We start from the raw sequence: 12,723 nt of genomic DNA on the forward strand, positions 1-12,723 counted from the left end.
GATTTGCTGCTGGAAATTGTGTTGGGGTAGTATAAAGATATAATTGAGTGCAAGTCAATGTGGCCAACAAGGTAAAGGCATGGAGAGAAGTTGCTGTTTACTTCAATTCTCTCGTAAGGCCGATACCTTATGGGCACCTCTGAAAGCTGTTGCTATGTCTGCTTTAAACAGATCACCAACCACTATTTGAAAGGTTCCTGTAGCGTAAAATATTAAGATTAACAGCAAAACATACATTGCACTCAGTGGTTCGAATCTTTTGATTACTTTCGTTAGATAGTCTCTGAATCTTACTTCCAACTGCTCTAAATACTTTTCTCCAAACGAAACCTCAGTTTAAACGACTTGTTATTTAACTCCACGAGTGGGTTCACCCTTTCACGGAACATGCTGGGAGGTCGTTGTATCTCGTCATCATCGTCCTCTGTGGACACATCTAAATGCTCAGATATTTGTAAACGAAAGGAAAAAATGTAATTCACATCGCACAGTGTTACTGCACACAAAATTTTGCCGAACAGTGGTCCTGAACGGTCGGAAAATACAGAGTGTGGTATGGTATTCTATGGTTTCAATGGTATGGAATGGCACGGTAATATTATTATAATTATCTTTGCGACCAATAATGTAGAAGAAGTAGTAACAAATGGAAAAAATTCAGTAATTGACATGGGTTCGAACAATTGATCTTCTGCACAACGCAACCTCTGAGCCACTGAAATGAATGAAACAGAGTTGTGTGGTTAGTGTATTTAAAAATACTTTATGTTCTATTTATCAACGCACGTAGAACTGTCATAGCAATTTAAGGACATGTTCGGTTGTTAATAATTTAATACGAATTGCGTAGTTATTGCTACTATGAGAACATATATAAGTGATGCTGAATCGTTATTGGCTGCTGTCAACATTCCCATACTTAACTGTCCACTGCAAATATTTCGAATTTTCCTTTCTTACTCTGCTGCTAAGCGTCTACAAAATACCTTTGAACTAATCACATAAATTACGAGTCATCTCCCAAGAGTTGTTATGAGACTGATCATTAAGTCACACGGTAGCGGGTAATTTTCTCAACCTAACAACAGTATTTTGAGCATCAGTAGCGTGGGAATGGCGCAGTCGCATATTTATTTGCCATTGTTTGTGTTAATAACAACTTCCATTATTATTTCAGTTGGTGCTAAAAACATAAGCGATGAACTGTAGTGCCAATACATTATAAACTGCCGATTAGAGCTGAACTTGACTTTGAACCACGAATTTCCGCCAGTCAAATCTGATCCGACTTCACGGCGATGTGATCCAGGATTAACGTTTATATGACGCATATGCCAGGTTAAGCTTGGTCTAAGGTAAATTTCTGTCTTAACCTAGCCGGCCTGTGTGGCCGAGCGGTTCTAGGCGCTGCAGTCTGGAACCGCGCGACCACTACGGTCGCAGGTTCGAATCCTGCCTCGGGCATGGATGTGTGTGATGTCCTTAGGTTTAAGTAGTTCTAAGTTCTAGGGGACTGATGACCTCAGATGTTAAGTCCCATAGTGCTCAGAGCCGCTTTTGTCTTAACCTAAGCTTAAATGCTTTATACAGTCGGCCATAGCAGTGTTCAGCTGACACAGGAGCATCCCGATTATGCTTCTGTTCGCACTCTGCAGGCAGGCCGTACAGATGCTGCCTGTTGTTTGGAGGCGCGATGTACAGTGATTTGGTCTGAGATGCTTCTCTACCCTAGGCGCAGTGCCAGTTGCGCATCTGGCGTTTTGCGTTCACCAGTCAGCAGAACCCGAAACAGGACAGCATGTGGTAGGCGGGACATTCCCTGTTTACCCTTAACGCTCTCCGTTTTCCTCTTTGAGCTGGATTGGTTTGCACATGGAGATGTTTAGAGGCCAGTTACTGGCCTTTCTATCCACCATTGTGGACCCGCGATTTCGCTTAGGTACGTCCGCTATAGTTCCTATGCTCAAAATGGCGAGTTATGGCAGGCTATAATTTTTCATTAAAATCAGTTTGCAAAGACTACTGGTGATTATGGACGATGTTTCACTGGATCTCTTTAAGAACGATATCTGGAGCTTTCTGTTACTTTGCAAGGACCGTGATACTAAACATACCAATTTTAAATCCAAGTAACATCAGCTATACAATGGTATATTAATTTAATTAATTGTCGTTGCTCAAATCCTAAATTTAAGTATGTAAAACTTTGCTTCCAGCATGTATTAGGCAACAAATCATGTCCTGAATTAAAGTAAATAATTCATAAGTATAAAAAGGAAAACCAATTGCGTCATGAATTAATTGTTACATGTGTGAAACAAGAAAGGAAGGTTTAGATTAAAAGTTCCGTTAGAACTAGGTCATTTCTAGACCAAACTTAAGCTCCGTTTAGGACAAGCGTCGCATTCTGTTCAAAGAACCATGTCAGAATTTGCCTTAATACAGTAGGGAATACCTACAACTGCCTAGCTGGGCGTCCAAAATTCAGGTCCAGTGTCTTAACTACTACATTGGGTGATAATTTTATTCACAAACCATGACACGGTTTGATGGCACAAATAGTGCCAGCGTAGGCATAAAGGCGCAGTCTGATTATACTCCATTTATAACGCAAAATGTGACATAGATATATCTCAGATCATCGCACAAGTATGTTCTAATGTGTGTGAGTCTTTAAGGGACCAAACTGCAGAGGTCATCGGTCCCTAGACTTACACACTACTTAAACCAACTTAAACTAACCTATGCTAAGAACAACACACACACACACACTCATGCCCGAGAGAGGACTCGAACCTCTGGCGGGAGCTGGCACAAGTGTAAACATAGGAAGTTTGAACGTACGATTAATATAAAAAAGCAAAACTTAAGAGTTTACTAGAGACTCTGATTGCTTTTGTAGGTCTTCATTGTCGTATTACTTTCAGCGCAGAAACAAGATTTTACTAAAAGTGTTCCAAGGAATGCAAGTGAATTCATAGACTCCTGTGGTATTTCTTGTTCGTAACGTCTAGACCACCCGTTAGTATTATCTTCACCCTCTCGATGAAGACCTTCTTTCTTACCTCTGGTCCCGGCGGAGGTTTGAGTCCTCCCTCGGCCATGGATGTGTGTGTTTGTCCTTGGATAATTTAGGTTAAGTAGTGTGTAAGCTTAGGGACTGATGACCTTAGCAGTTAAGTCCCATAAGATTTCACACACATTTGAACATTTCTTACCTCTGATAGAGAAAATGTCCCGTCTTCTATGTTCTTGCTCACGCTGGATCTGTTACTTTTGTCCTATCAGTCGGAACATATCCCTATTCTCAACCGTGTATCTATATACGTATCTGTATATCTGTATCTGTTTATATTTGTTACAAATATTCCGTGTATTCTTTAAACCATTTCGCTTCTGTTTCCTAAACGAAAGATAGAGGTTAAGAATTCCATCCTAACAGTATTCCAGGCGTTTCAGAGCAGTGGAGGGTATGTTTAACGACCTGTTATTTCTGTCTTATCAGATGGATTAATGCTAAAACGGCTGTATAGCCGTTATTATCGCGCTTAGGTCAGACTACAGATGTTTTGATTTTGTGACAAGTAGTGCAACGTCACAAGAGCGCTGGTGGCAAGCTTGTAACAGATCTGGACGGATGCCATACTTTCGCACTGGACAGCCATTGTCCTCTACCTGACTGCTTTGATGTACATCTTAACTGGGGCTGTACGAAACAGCCGGCATAGTTCACCATATACTTTCCAGTGATATCGGTGTTACAACTCAGTTGCGCCTAGTTTTACGTTGGGTTAATTCCATACATGCACCAAAGTGTTAAATTATGAGTTAAAAACATTTCATCCCTTGTGGGGATCGAACCCACGACCTTTGGATTAGAAGTCCAACGCGCTATCCTCTGCGCCAAAGGGACGATGTTCGTTGAGTGTGTCACGTCCAGAGATGTCTTAGTGCGGTTCCCGTAGTCTGAGCACTCGTCGCCACTGATTATCACCAGGCCTACGAGAAAGACACGCCGCGGCGCGTACGTCACGACGGTAGGCCTGAGCTAGCTCGCTCGCTCAACTCAGCCGACGAAATGAGTTCCTAATCGTGTTAACTGGTAACTGGGTGTTTACATATTAACGAGAGTTGCATATTCTACTGAAAACTGCTTTTACGGAGTCTTACTGATTACTAGTACTACAAAAAATACGCGATTGTGCAGTAGCTGTAATTTAAGATCTATCCCTGCATTGATGATATAACAGCTCGTTTATAGCATTTAGTCTCTACTGCTTAACAGTCCTCATTTCATACAAGATGTGGTGCCTCATCCAACCGATAAAATTTTATTATACCCAGTCCAGCCGTAACAAATTATTACTAGGCGTAGGGACTTTCGATCGTTGTAGGATTAATAAACAAGACACCATAATATCGGATTCACAGTAGAAGATGCAATTCTCGTTTGTACGTAAACACGCAATTACGAGTTAACAGGTGCAGAAGCGTAATTTATCTGCAGAGCTGAACAAGCAAGCGAGTAAATCAGCCCTACCTCCGTGACGTACGTGTCGTGGCCTGTCTTTTTCGTGGGCCTCGTCATTATCAGACTTAATAGCGATGACTGGCGCGGGTGAAGGGGGCAAGAGGAAAGAGGAGACGACAAATCAAAAGTGACTTGCGTGCAAAGATGCCCCGCAAGAGGGAGTAATTTACCTCTGGTTAAGATGGAACAAAACCTCCGTGGCGATCATAAAGAAATAAATTGCATGGACTGTGGGCATAAGAGATGTTAAGATTAGGCAAATTGAGTGCATAAGAGACTCAAATTTTAGCAGAAATGGCTAGCCAGCTGCCGTTAATTCCAAGTATCAACTGCTCAAACAAACAAGGGTAATGGAATGTAGTCAAATTAAATTAGTCAATGCTGAGGAAAACAGATTAGGAAATAAGACACCAAATAGAGTAAATAAATTTTGCTCTTTGGGCAGCAAATTAACTGACGATGGCATAAGTAAAAAGGCCATAAAATGTAATAGCAAGAAAATTATTTCTGAAAATGAGGAACCTGTTGAAACCTAGTGCAAATTCAAGTGTTAGGAAGTCGTTTCTGGGGGGTATCTATACATAAGTGAAATGTAGAGTTCAGGAGCTCTCGAAATCTGATGCTGCAGAAGATTGTTGAAGACTAGAAGGAAGATCCAATAATTAATGAGAAAGGACTGAATCGAATTGTGTCACAACTTGACTAACAGAAGGGATCGGTCGATGGGATTCTACTGGCGCATCAAAAAGTCAACTTGGTAATGGAAAGAAGTGTGTGGGCTATAAATTGTGGAGGGAGGGAAAGGCTTGACCACAATAAGGAGATCTAAATGAATGTAGGCTGCAGTAGTTACGAGATAGGAAGAGACTTATACAGGACAGATTAGCGGACAGAGCTACATCTCAACAGTCATCGGACAACAGTACGTTCAATTCATCCTTGCATGGGCTCTGAAGTATCACATTGTCTTGCGGACTTAAGCATTTCGATTTTGCTTGTTAGGTAAATACTGCGTCACGTCGGGCATAAAGGTCTTACGTTAGGTAACATGTCACAACTCAATATATTGTGCCAGTAATTTGTTGTTCGATGTGGACGATGAATTATGAATCTCCTTGATATATTTCGATAGAGGAATTCTAAGTTGGCCTCTCACTTCCATTTCTAATCTCACTGAATAAGGTAAATTAATTGCACAGCTTACAACAATAGTGATGCACACGGGGAAGCGACTATCAAACCACGCATGTGTCCCAGTTTTTTGGGTGTGTCTGATGCTGCGTCGTATGAACTCCATGATGTTTCCTTCAATAAAGCCATGTCACTCTAGAACCCCACGTGGTACTCCATCTTCCGAGACATAAGTATCGACGAGGTGTTACAATCTAATCTTCCATCTTTTAAATTACTGCATTAAAGAATATGTAGATGTTACATGATTCTGATAAATTTAAGTGTCATTTTGATGCAAAATTACAAGGAGACTTGTAAGGTAATGTAAAGAGCAGACGCATTTCACAATCGAGTCGAGACGTCTTGTTGAATTACTTGACAATTAAAACTCAGTTAAGATGGAATGTAAGTTGTCCTTGCGGCGGGAAATGGCCACATTTATGAGTGACAGGATCCATTAAATTTTATTTATTCGAAAATAAAACTGCAGAAACTTCTGGATAATGCCTATTTATGTTTAGATTTGATATGAGATAGGTCCACATCCTTAACGCAATTATTACACGCGTACAGCTGTCAAACATTCATTTTTTATTTATTACGTTTTTAATTTGTGGTATTTCTCACCTTCAGGCAACTAGAAGGTTATCAGGTGTCGGTAAATACAGCAGTTCATATAAAATGCCAAAATCTGTGTGTGAGAGGGAATCACAGATCTTGAATGCATATGTGCTCTCAGGCAGAGATACGGCGTTATGGTCTGCAACATTCTTGAAGGTGTTACCAAAGACCAGTAAACTTGTGAGCATTGCAGTGACGCAATGTTCTCGCTACTGTCAGACTTAAAACGGGACAAATGGTCCGCGCTCACTAATTTGGTGTTTTCGAATGGTTCAAATGGCTCTGAGAACTATGGGACTTAACATCTGAGGTCATCAGTCCCCTAGAACTGCTTAAACCTAACTAACCTAAGGACACCACACACGTCCATGCCCGAGGCAGGATTCGAACCTGCGACCGTAGCGGTCGCGCGGTTCCAGACTGAAGCACCTAGAACCGCTCGGCCACATTGGCCGGCCGGTGTTTTCGAGACAACTGCGATTCTACTAGAGGGTGTCTACACGCTCCAGTCACATTAATGTGACCTTCGCCTATGTTCGAAATCAACGTACAATAACCACTCACAGGTGGCACCACTAGCAGCGGAGGATATATAAAGCGTATCGGAGGGACGCAGAAAACGCTGCTGTCGTCGTCGTAATGCAGGAACTGGACGATTTATCTCACGTTCAAAAGGGCACGATCATTGGCTTTCAGCCCACGGGTGGAAGCTTTTCCGAAACCGCTAAGTTTGTGTTGTATTCGTGTGCCGTGCCGCCGTGGTTAAAGGATACCTTGCACGCCAAAATGGCACTACCCAAAACAGGCGCCCAGGCATCTGTGGTGCACCACAGGGGTGGACGAAGGCTGCGGAGATGTGTACGGGCGTACAGTCTTGCAACTGTTGAGCAACTGACACTCATGAACTAAGGGGCCAGTAACAGCGTCTGCTCAACGACCGTTCAGCGAACGTTGCTGCTTGTGGACCTGTGCAGCAGGCGCCTGGTTCATGCACCCATGCTGTCTGCCGTTTATCGGCGGCTGAGGCTGAAATTTCCATGCCAATACCGCAACTGGACGTCCACTGATGGCGACAGGTGGCCTTTTCAGATGAACAACGTTTCATGCTCCATAGGACAGAAACGAAACACGCTGCAACGATCGTCGGAAGGGTCCAGGCCGGAAGAGGGAGCATTACGGCTTGGGGAAAGTTTTCGTGGCATTCCCTGAGTGACTGCGTTATTCTGGAAAACACAGTGGACCAAAACAAATATATATCTTTTCTTGGGGACCACGTCCACCCCTAAATGCAATTTGCTATTCCTCGACACGATGGCTTGTACAAACAGGAAATGCGTGGTTCAAAGAGCAAAAAATGTTCAAATGTGTGTGAAAACGTATAGGACTTAACTGCCAAGGTCATCAGTCCCTAAGCTTACACACTACTTAACCTAAATTATCCTAAGGACAAACACACACACCCATGACCGACGGAGGACTCGAACCTCCGCCGGGACCAGCCGCACAGTCCATGCCTGCAGCGCCTAAGACCGCTCGGCTAATCCCGCGCGGCTTCAAAGAGCACCAGGATGAGTTTACCGTACTCCCATGGTCACTAAACTCTCCAGATCAAACCCAATCGAGAATCTTTGGGGCCATTTCGACTGGGCTGTTCACGTCATGGATCCTCAGCCGAAAAACCTAGTTGGGGTTCGGTTGTTTTGTGGAGGAGACCAGACAGCGAGGTCATGGGTCTCATCGGATTAGGAAATGACGGGGAAGGAAGTCGGCCGTGCCCTTTCGAAGGAACTATCTCGGCATTTGCCTAGCACGATTTAGGGAAATCACGGAAAACCTAAATCAGGATGGCCGGACACGGGATTGAACCGTCGTCCTCCCAAATGCGAGTCCATTGTTCTAGAAACCTAGTGATCTGGCCACGGCACAGGAGTCGGCATAGGTCCACATCACTGTCGATACCTTCCAGAACCTCACTGACACTCTTCCTGCACATCTTGTAGCAATCTACGCTGCAAATGGTGCTTTTTTCAGGCTTTCGACAAATGCTCACATTAATGTGGCTGGACAGCGTAGAATCACCGTGTCTGGTACTGAAACAGCATACATAGTTCGGAGAAGAACATCTTTTGATAAAATCACTATTGGAAGGAATACTAAACATACCAGAAGGGATGTGAGGCAGGCGCGGATCAGAGGGATGGGGGGAGGTGCCGTAAGGGGATCATGACCCGCACCCCTAAGCAAAAATTTAGAGGAAATGTTTACGTCTTTTTATATTTTAATTTCCAAATTTTCCAGCTAACGAAACTGAAGCAGCACAACTGAGAATCTCGAAAATGATATGGAATTTTAAAATACAAGCTACGTTTAACACAGAACATTTCTGAGTTGCTTCAGTGATGGCCTGTCCACGTGGATGGGCTTGTGGTCTGAACGATAACATACCAGTTTTCCAACCAGGTAGAGGCGCACGTTTACAGGCTGACGGCGCCTGCTGTCTACCACGAATGCGACACTGCTCCAGAGCCCACAGCTAAAACCGTCAAACCACGGGAACCTGAGTAAACGGACAGACTTATTCCCTAAACGTAGGCGGAAACGGCCGAAAGAAACAGCAGTCCCCTCGTTTACTCGCTCGCAAAAGCCACATTCTACAGACAATCGTAATGCTAAGTAATACACCAATAATTGAGAGAGCAGACTGTGATTTCATATCCCGTAACTTCCGAGGTTGTCAGAGTTGTGAGTCTTTTTTGCTGTTGTGTTGTTGTTGTGGTCTTCAGTCCTGAGACTGGTTTGATGCAGCTCTCCATGCTACTCTATCCTGTGCAAGCTTCTTCATCTCCCAGTACCTACTGCTACCTAAATCCTTCTGAATCTGCTTAGTGTATTGATCTCTTGGTCTCCCTCTACGATTTTTACCCTCCACGCTGCCCTCCAATGCTAAATTTGTGATCCCTTGATGCCTCAAAACATGTCCTACCAACCGATCCCTTCTTCTAGTCAAGTTGTACCACAAACTTCTCTTCTCCCCAATCCTATTCAATACCTCCTCATTAGTTACGTGATCTACCCACCTTATCTTCAGCATTCTTCTGTTGCACCACATTTCGAAAGCTTCTATTCTCTTCTTGTCCAAACTGGTTATCGTCCATGTTTCACATCCATACATAGCTACACTCCATACAAATACTTTCAGAAACGACTTCCTGACACTTAAATCTATACTCGATGTTAACAAATTTCTCTTCTTCAGAAACGATTTCCTTGCCATTGGCAGTCTACATTTTATATCATCTCTACTTCGACCATCATCAGTTATTTTGCTCCCTAAATAGCAAAACTCCTTTACTACTTTAAGTGTCTCATTTCCTAATCTAATCCCCTCAACATCACCCGATTTAATTTGACTACATTCCATTATCCTCGTTTTGCTTTTGTTGATGTTCATCTTATATCCTCCTTTCAAGACACTGTCCATTCCGTTCAACTGCTCTTCCAAGTCTTTTGCTGTCTCTGACAGAATTACAATGTCATCGGCGAACCTCAAAGTTTTTACTTCTTCTCCATGAATTTTAATACCTACTCCGAATTTTTCTTTTGTTTCCTTTACTGCTTGCTCAATATACAGATTGAATAACATCGGGGAGAGGCTACAACCCTGTCTCACTCCTTTCCCAACCACTGCTTCCCTTTCATGCCCCTCGACTCTTATAACTGCCATCTGGTTTCTGTACAAATTGTAAATAGCCTTTCGCTCCCTGTATTTTACCCTTGCCACCTTCAGAATTTGAAAGAGAGTATTCCAGTTAACGTTGCCAAAGGCTTTCTCTAAGTCTACAAATGCTAGAAACGTAGGTTTGCCTTTCCTTAATCTTTCTTCTAAGATAAGTCGTAAGGTTAGTATTGCCTCACGTGTTCCAACATTTCTACGGAATCCAAACTGATCTTCCCCGAGGTCCGCTTCTACCATTTTTCCATTCGTCTGTAAAGAATTCGCGTTAGTATTTTGCAGCTGTGACTTATTAAACTGATAGTTCAGTAATTTTCGCATCTGTCAACACCTGCTTTCTTTGGGATTGGAATTATTAAATTCTTCTTGAAGTCTGAGGGTATTTCGCCTGTCTCATACATCTTGCTCACCAGATGGTAGAGTTTTGTCATGACTGGCTCTCCCAAGGCCATCAGTAGTTCTAATGGAATGTTGTCTACTCCCGGGGCCTTGTTTCGACTCAGGTCTTTCAGTGCTCTGTCAAACTCTTCACGCAGTATCTTATCTCCCATTTCATCTTCATTTACATCCTCTTCCATTTCCATAATATTGTCCTCAAGTACATCGCCCTTGTATAAACCCTCTATATACTCCTTCCACCTTTCTACCTTCCCTTCTTTGCTTAGAACTGGGTTGCCATCTGAGCTCTTGATGTTCATACTAGTGTTTCTCTTATCTCCAAAGGTCTCTTTAATTTTCCTGTAGGCAGTATCTATCTTACCCCTAGTGAGACAAGCCTCTACATCCTTACATTTGTCCTCTAGCCATGCCTGCTTAGCCATTTTGCACTTCCTGTCGATCTCATTTTTTGACGTTTGTATTCCTTTTTGCCTGCTTCATTTACTGTATTTTTATATTTTCTCCTTTCATCAATTAAATTCAATATTTCTTCTGTTACCCAAGGATTTCTATTAGCCCTCGTCTTTTTACCTACTTGATCCTCTGCTGCCTTCACTACTTAATCCCTCAGAGCTACCCATTCTTCTTCTACTGTATTTCTTTCCGCCATTCCTGTCAATTGTTCCCTTATGCTCTCCCTGATACTCTCTAGAACCTCTGGTTCTTTCAGTTTATCCAGGTCCCATCTCCTTAAATTCCCACCTTTTTGCAGTTTCTTCAGTTTCAATCTGCAGTTCATAACCAATAGATTGTGGTCAGAATCCACATCTGCCCATGGAAATGTCTTACAATTTAAAACCTAGTTCCTAAATCTCTGTCTTACCATTATATAATCTATCTGATACCTTTTAGTATCTCCAGGATTCTTCCAGGTATACAACCTTCTTTTATGATTCTTGAACCAAGTGTTAGCTATGATTAAGTTATGCTCTGTGCAAAATTCTACAAGACGGCTTCCTCTTCCATTTCTTCCCCCCAATCCATATTCACCTACTATGTTTCCTTCTCTCCCTTTTCCTACTGACGAATTCCAGTCACCCATGACTATTAAATTTTCGTCTCCCTTCACTACCTGAATAATTTCTTTTATCTCGTCATACATTTCATCAATTTCTTCATCATCTGCAGAGCTAGTTGGCATATAAGCTTGTACTACTGTAGTAGGCATGGGCTCTGTGTCTATCTTGGCCACAATAATGCGTTCACTATGCTGTTTGTAGTAGCTAACCCGCACTCCTATTTGTTTATTCATTATTAAACCTACTCCTGCATTACCCCTATTTGATTTTGTATTTATAACCCTGTAATCACCTGACCAAAAGTCTTGTTCCTCCTGCCACCGAACTTCACTAATTCCCACTATATCTAACTTTAACCTATCCATTTCCCTTTTTAAATTTTCTAACCTACCTGCCCGATTAAGGGATCCGACATTCCACACTCCGGTCCGTAGAACGCCAGTTTTCTTTCTCCTGATAACGACGTCCTCTTGAGTAGTCCCTGCCCAGAGATCCGAATGGGGGAGTATTTTACCTCCGGAATATTTTACCAAAGAGGACGCCATCATCATTTCATCATACAGTAAAGCTGCATGTCCTCGGGAAAAATTACGGCTGTAGTTTCAAAATGGTTCAAATGGCTCTGAGCACTATGGGACGTAACATCTAGGGTCATCAGTCCCCTAGAACTTAGAACTACTTAAACCTAACTAACCTAAGGACATCACACAACACCCAGCCATCACGAGGCAGAGAAAATCCATGACCCCGCCGGGAATCGAACCCGGGAACACGGGCGTGGGAGGCTGTAGTTTCCCCTTGCTTTCAGCCGTTCGCAGTACCAGCACAGCAAGGCCGTTTTGGTTAATGTTACAAGGCCAGATCAGTCAATGATCCAGACTGTTGCCCCTGCAACTACTGAAAAGACTGCTGCACCTCTTCAGGAACCACATGTTTGTCTGGCCTCTCAACAGATACCCCTCCGTTGTGGTTGCACCTACGGTACGGCCATCTGTATCGCTGAGGCACGCAAACCTCCCCACCAACGGCAAGGTCCATGGTTCATGTTAATAGTTCTTAAATTAACTGCACAGGACATTTCCTTTTCAAATTTTCGGACGATTGTTTTTGAAATGATACATATAAGGAAATTGTAATTTCTTGGGTGTTAAACTAAGGCTACGAGGGTTGAAACTTTAATAATGGCAACTATTTATTTACAACTTATA

General features: G+C 42.7%; 1 protein-coding gene and 1 non-coding gene across 5 annotated transcripts in view; one reads left to right on the forward strand and one right to left on the reverse strand.

The window, feature by feature from the left end:
• The window catches only part of LOC126237019 (ras-like GTP-binding protein RhoL), a 342,104-nt gene that overhangs the window by 210,576 nt on the left and 118,805 nt on the right, over positions 1-12,723 (forward strand). The window lies entirely within an intron of this gene.
• Trnar-ucu (transfer RNA arginine (anticodon UCU)) lies at positions 3,841-3,913 on the reverse strand. The gene has a single exon. It is a non-coding gene; the product is annotated as a tRNA-Arg (tRNA).

The sequence above is a fragment of the Schistocerca nitens genome, chromosome 2 (genome assembly GCF_023898315.1).
Source record: "Schistocerca nitens isolate TAMUIC-IGC-003100 chromosome 2, iqSchNite1.1, whole genome shotgun sequence".
NCBI lineage: Eukaryota > Metazoa > Arthropoda > Insecta > Orthoptera > Acrididae > Schistocerca > Schistocerca nitens.